Raw genomic sequence first — 7,193 nt, 5'->3', positions numbered from 1 at the left:
TGATTGCATACTAATAACGGGCTCTAAGGGTCGGAAGAGATATCTGCTTTTTTTCACTTGTTTGTACTTAGTTGTTTCTCTTCGGTATGTTTTCATTTAGGTTCCTTTTTCAGTGTTCTTGTAACAATGTAACGGTTTTGCTCCTCTGTATTTGTTTACTTGGACTGCGTGGGAGGGCTATATCTGGTTCACATCTCTCTGAAGACAACAACAAACAAAACAAAACAACAAAAAAAGAAAAAAGAAAAAAGAATGTATCGAGTCATGTACCCTCAGAACCTGGACCCTGCTGCCCCGAAGCCCTCCACCTGCAGTTGCGAGAGTTTCCTCGGGGTGATGCTGTTTCATGTCATGTAACCCAACACCGCTAAGTGAAGGATACCGCTGTGTAAATGTATATACCCTCGCAGGCAGTAGCTTCTCACTCTTTTTGCGCTTTGCTGGATGTGTTGTACCTGAAATGAGATAGTAAACGATTTGTGTGAATAAAACAGACATCTGAAAAAAAGGAGGTTGTTGCCTGGTAACACTGTTACCCCCAGCGTCCTGATGCAACACCGGGCTGGTGTAGGTGGAGAGAGCTAGCAGCATGTGGCTAGGTAGCGCGAGACCCGGGATAGCTGATTAGCTCAGAGTCGACATGAGATGGGGATTTCCCAACACTGCTACTTTATTCTGTGCATGGCCGGATTAACCCACTAGGGGGCCCCCGGGGCACGCACGTCCATTGCCCCCCCCCCCGCCGCCCCCGCTCCGTCAGACAAGCTGCACAAATACTAAACATTGTTAAATTTAAAGCTAACACAAATAGCCAACATGGTAGTCGACACTATGCCAATCTGCATGGGATTCGGATGGCGACGACAAAGAACAACACAATTTTGAATCACAAAACAAACAAGAGATGAGAATAGCAGCTCACAGCATCGCAAACACATTGCGAAGCCTTCTTCCCACTTACAGCGGCTTACCAACAGGAAATAAATGTTTGTTTCAGACTGCAGCTAGCTTGGGCCCTGCATCAATACAGACTAGCTTGGGGCCCTGCATCAGTACAGACTAGCTTGGGGCCCTGCATCAGTACAGACTAGCTTGGGCCCTGCATCAGTACAGACTAGCTTGGGCCCTGCATCAGTACAGACTAGCTTGGGGCCCTGCATCAGTACAGACTAGCTTGGGCCCCGCATCAGTACAGACTAGCTTGGGGCCCTGCATCAGTACAGACTAGCTTGGGCCCTGCATCGTGACACAGGGTTGGAACAAACGTCCCATGTAGGGTATGATTGGGGATCCCTCCTATATGTGAACACAATACCCCTAACCTTTTTGGGGCCCCTCGCGGTCCGAGGCCCCAGGGCACTCGCCAGCCTTGATTCTATGATAATTACATAAATCAGCCATACCATACCAGGTCTCCACGGCGCTATGTTCACCGACCATACATGAACAGTAAAACGTAATAATTACAACCTGCACCAACCTGTTGCGGTGAGAGTTCGTTCTTGCGGACGACGGTCGAGACAACACTGAGGAACGGCGCTACTCTAGTACGTCACAACCAAACAAAAAGGAGGAGCCACCCTGTGGCGGTATTTGGCATTGCATTTATATTTGCCAGACTAGCTGTTACACTGAGTAACACTACAAGTTAGATGCCATTTGCAGCCAGTTTTTAGTCATGACTGGACATGAGGGAACCACTTTTAAAACAGAAACGTTAGAGAGTCCGAGGGGTCTAAGTGACCTCTCCGACTGCAGGTACCCCCACCCTTATAAACAATACAGGGGCATAACCAGTGGTGATCCACTGTGTGACGGGAGTGTCGGAAGAGTTGAGACGCGTGTGTTCAAAACGCCGTGTCTCCGTTGCGTTCAAACCCCAAAACACGTGGCGCCAGAAGCTGGTCCACCCCAAGGATCGGGTCCCCCGGCACAATCAGAGCATTAACGTGTACGACGACCAAGACTGTCATCAAGACCGTATGGGATTTTCAAAGTTTAATAACTTTGCTGAAAAAACAGATACAAACTTGCCGCTCCCCGAATTCCCCTAAAATTGCATATATTTGCATTAAAATGAGTTGGAGATCAATTGCACAAAAAGGAAGTTATGATAAGATCCACCTAAAACGACCACGAGCGGCCGTGATCCGCGCGTCATCGTGCGCGCCATGTCACAATTTATGACGTGTTCTGGTCGCATCACGTCCTTCGCGAAGTTCATCGCTCTGTCCTAGAAACTCGCTAGCGTTCTCCAGTGGAGAGTAATAGTTTAAACTTGATTTTTTGATTATTGCCAACATGTCTGGGTACCGACGCCGTTACAGACGCGCCATAACTACCATGCTGCAGCATTTACAGGCGTTGGACCGCGGTGAAAACTGGTTCAAAAATAGTATTAAAAGTTCTTAAAATGTTAATTTTTGGTGTCAGTCGTTTCTTAATAGACATGCTAACATACGTAATGCATTAATATCTCAATTGGGTATTTATCTTGACAGAATATAGAGTTTAAAAAAACCGTGGCGGTCAAAATGACCGCCAACGGTCGTTCTGCTGTTTTTTTAAGTTCACGTTTTATAGGCCTTGTTCCGTTTGTTAGTTAAGCAATATGTGTTTTCCGTTTTGTTTTTCCAGGTAATATTTTCACTTTTTCAATTTTGCTACCCAAGTTCCGCCACGTCTCTCTGAAGTTTAAATTGTATTATAGTTTTTGTATTATAGAGGAGTTTCGCCAGGGGGGCGTAGCGCGTGAGAGGATCACGCTACCCCCCCCCCCCAAAGAGGCGCCCCGACCGACCAACCAGAGGAGGCGCTAGTGCAGCGACGAGGACACATACCCACATCCGGCTTCCCACCCACAAACACGGCCAGTTGTGTCTGTAGGGACGCCCGACTAAGCCGGAGGTAACACGGGGGATTCGAACCGGCGACCCCCCGTGTTGGTAGACAACGGAGTCGACCGCCACGCCACCCGGACGCCCCCATCAATGATATCGGTGCAACATTCAATCCCCATTGTTTGACATTTGCCACATTCGTATTTGTGCCGCTGATGTTGTCAACGCTGGCTTCGTGCCTCCTCTCACGACGCGAATCTCCACTCGTTCACTCGCGTTTAACCTCCACACTGCGTTATTTTGCAGCAGTCCCACCGCTCTTCTTCATCCCATAACCATTCCCTTTCTCCTGCTCTTTGTTGCTCCCACTCTCTCTCGCTCCCACTCTGATGTCCCGATCGATAAATAAATGATTGCTTCTATTTTCACTCACAGTTCTTGGCCAATACAAGCCGCCCCTGCTCCCAGGAAAGACTGAGCTGGAGATAGACGGTGGAGGGGAGGGGAGGGGAGGGGGGGTGCGAGAGAGCAGGAGCAAGTGAGATGGAGAGAAAGAGAAACATCTTATGAGGGAGGTCTCCGTGCACATGACACAATGGGGCTGAATACATTTGCACATTTAATTGGTTATTTGCGCGCGGAGGCGCAGCGGTAGCCCCGCTCACCTTCACCCACCCCGAACACACACGAGCACACACGCACGAGCACACGTGACCACGCCACGTCTTCATGTTTAGAGGTAGCGGTCCCCCTTAATTCCTGCACGGTGGCCTTACTCGTGTCCGACTTAGATGAGTTTAGTAGGTATTTATTATTAATTACCTGGCTTGCCCTCTGAGCTGAATCTGCCCCTCTGAGCTGAATCTGCCCCCTGAGCTGAATCTGCCCTCTGAGCTGAATCTGCCCTCTGAGCTGAAGGACAACGCAGTAAGAGGTCTGTCCTCGCTTCAGCCTGCTGCAAGGCGCATCACTCTCCCAAGGACAGAGCCATGACATGCAGCGCCACCTACAGCCAAGACCTTGCATTAGTGGAGGTTTTCAAATGAGTTTGTTCATGTACGGAGTTGTGTGTGTGTGTGTGTGTGTGTGTGTGTGTGTGTGTGTGTGTGTGTGTGTGTGTGTGTGTGTGTGTGTGTGTGTGTGTGTGTGTGTGTGTGTGTGTGTGTGCATTTTTGTAAGGGTATGTTGATGATAAAATCCTTCCAAGTACCCCAGACCTTTGAGGTAGCAAAACTGCTGGGATTCAGCATCATCAGCCTACATCTGTATAATATGTCATATATATATATATATATATATATATATATATGTATATCACGACACCTGCACTCGCTCTTATAAGCAGTGCTGAACTGAATCAAGTCCGGTTCATGTGTGCAGCTCTCTAGTCCCAAAGGGCTTTGCAGTCAGTGCAGTATGACAACCGCTGGCCTTGGACCCTCGACTCGAATGGGGGGAAACGCCAGGCTGCTCTCCTTCCCTGGTCGTAGTAAAACGTGCGAACAATAATGCGCTACAATTCGTATGTGACCCACGTAATGGTGGGCCAGGCTGTGATCACGTGGGGTTAGGGTTCTGCACCTGGGGTGGGGGGTGGGGGGGTGCAGGCCCTCTTCTTGAAATATGTATTCACCACAGCCATTTCCATCCTTTTCGCAAAATGCACCACCATCTGTCCTTCCACATGTCTCTCCCTGACACCATATCTACCCATCGCCTCCTCTTCATCACCTCTGTTCCCTTCACCAACACGCCCATTGAAGTCCGCTCCAGTCACCACTCTCTCCTCCTTGAGTACCCTCTCCACCACGTCATCCAGCGCACTCCAGAACTCTTCATTCTCTTCCATCTCACACCCAGCTTGAGGGGCACGGGCGCTGATAACCTTCATCATCACACCTTCCTTTTCCAGCTTCATACTCATCACCTGCCCGACACTCTCTTCACCTCCAACACACTCTTGACATACTCCTCCTTCACAATCACCCCTACCCCATTTCTCCTCCCATTCGCACCATGGTAGAAGAGTGTGAACCCTCCTCCGATGCTCCTGGCCTTACTCCCCTTCCACCTGGTCTCTTTCACACACCTACCTCCCTTCTCTCCATCATATCAGCCAGCTCTCCCCCTTTACCAGTCATAGTGCCACCATTCAAAGTTCTGACTCTTACCTGCACACTCCTACCCTTCCTCCTCTCCCACTGCCTCTGGACATGCACCCCCCCCCCTCTCCTTCTCCTTCGCCCAGCAGTAGCATAGTTTCCACCGGCACCCTGCTGGTTAACAGTGCCGGTGGCGGTCGTTGGTAAACCGGGCCTCGACCGATCCGGTATGGATGTCATGCAAATACAGGGGAGGTCTCCCAGGTGCTGGTGTGTCCTCTGAAAGACCGGAAGGCTCTCCATTTCCTTTATGGCCGTTAATCACAGCCTGAGCTGGCACAGCAGCTCTGCCAAAGTGTAATGGAAGACAAGACAAGAGATATAACTCACATTACGTTACTGCAGCATGCACAACTGTTCTGGACCACATTGTCTACTTTCCCAGGTCCATTTTGATTGGTTGTTCCAACACGGGCAGCAACATGCTTCTGTCCACGTATATTGGTATGTGTTTAATAGACACATGTCTTCGATGCATTTGATGTACATTGAATATTGTTTCCTCAACAAGGCTCTGCAGCACATTGACCTAATTTCATTTTTTGTTGCTATTTTCCGGGGTCTAAGGTACATACGTCATGGCCCCACGCCATGTTCCCGCTCATAGAACCTGAAGATGGCTATGAACATGCACTCAGCACAAGCAGCCGACGCTAACAGGGAAGAGAGCAGGTCTGCGGTCCCATCCTCTAAAAAAGGCACAAAACAAAATGTCCTTCTATTGACTCCAAAGCAATATTTATTCATAATTTATTTATTTATTTCGGTGTACTTTATTATGCTCTGGGGAAATTATGCTCTGCATTTAACCCATCCTAGCTGTGTAGCTAGGATGGGGTTATTGTGTGGATTTATGTATTTATTTATTGTGGATTTTACGGATTTCTTGCACGGGCTCTTGTACACGAGCAGTGGGCAGCCCCCTTTATCTGGCCAATTAATGACCCCGCTCTTCCAAGCCGTCCTGGTCGCTGCTCCACCCCCTCTGACCGACGGGAGGGCTGCAGACTACCACATGCCTCCTCCGTTACATGAGCGGTCGCCAGCCGCTTCCTTTCACCTGGCAGTGAGGAGTTTCACCAGGGGGGACGTAGCACGTGGGAGGATCACGCCCCCACCCCGAACAGGCGTCCCGACCGACCAGAGGAGGCGCTAGTGCAGCGAGACACATACCACATCAGGCCACATCAGATTCCCACATGAGGGGATCACTGCCGCGAGTCCTTTCACGTTCCATTCACGTGACATCAAACAGTGGTCTCTCTGGCGCACTCGCGCCCCCCCCCCCACCCACCGCCGCTCAACTGCATATTTATTTTCACCGCGATTAATCAAGTTAAAGGGATGACAAAACAGAAGAAAAGCCCAAAGTCGCGTCCCAGCCCAGAGCAGTCTGGGAGCTGGAGCTATTACACGCCCAGCGGGCTGGAATAACAGCCATTAATAAATCAATACAACAGCTCAGCGCGGGGGTGAGGGGGGAACCACAGCCATCACAACCATTCGTTTTAATTATGGGATAATAAAAAGGCAAAGTAAGAAGTGCAGAGATGTGCCTGTTGCGGAAGGTTCCGGCTGGATGTGTGCGCTTGGCAGTGGCCTATTTCAAACACGTGCCCCGTAACAGAACGCCTCCTACTTAAGCAATTCCACACACTCCACACTCATATACAGGCACACGCTATAACCGCAAAGTTCATCCTCTTTGTGTCACATCATGAACTTGGTTCTGCGGCGCCCTGTGGGCGGCCCAGGGCCCTGCCCGGAGCTGCGCCAGAAGAGGTCTGACAGGACGAGGAAGCGGGGCAGGCATGCAGACCGGCAGTTCCAGTAACACCGAGCGCTGTCTCGTGGTGGCCTCGCCTGGCGTTGACCGAGGTGTTTTTGGAGTCGTCATGTGGAGTGTGGGGGGGGGGGTGTGTCGATGGTGTCTGGCTGGGAGAGCTGGCGTTGGATCGGCTGAGGGAGCTTGGTCTGCTGCGTCCTGTGGGCCCAGGGACCACGGCCCTGCTCGGAGCTGCGCCCGAAGAGGAAACACCGCGGGCGGTCTGACAGGACGAGGAAGCGGGGAAGGCTAAGCTAACTGCTAGCCCATGAAGACCGGCAGTTCTGACAGTCATCCTGGCTGGCGTTCTATATATTGCAGCGAATTCGGAGGGGGGGGGGTGTCCAGGAACCGTCGCTACAGCCG

Source organism: Lampris incognitus, chromosome 12 (assembly GCF_029633865.1).
Source record: "Lampris incognitus isolate fLamInc1 chromosome 12, fLamInc1.hap2, whole genome shotgun sequence".
Taxonomy (NCBI): domain Eukaryota; kingdom Metazoa; phylum Chordata; class Actinopteri; order Lampriformes; family Lampridae; genus Lampris; species Lampris incognitus.
This window is presented reverse-complemented; position numbering follows the sequence as displayed.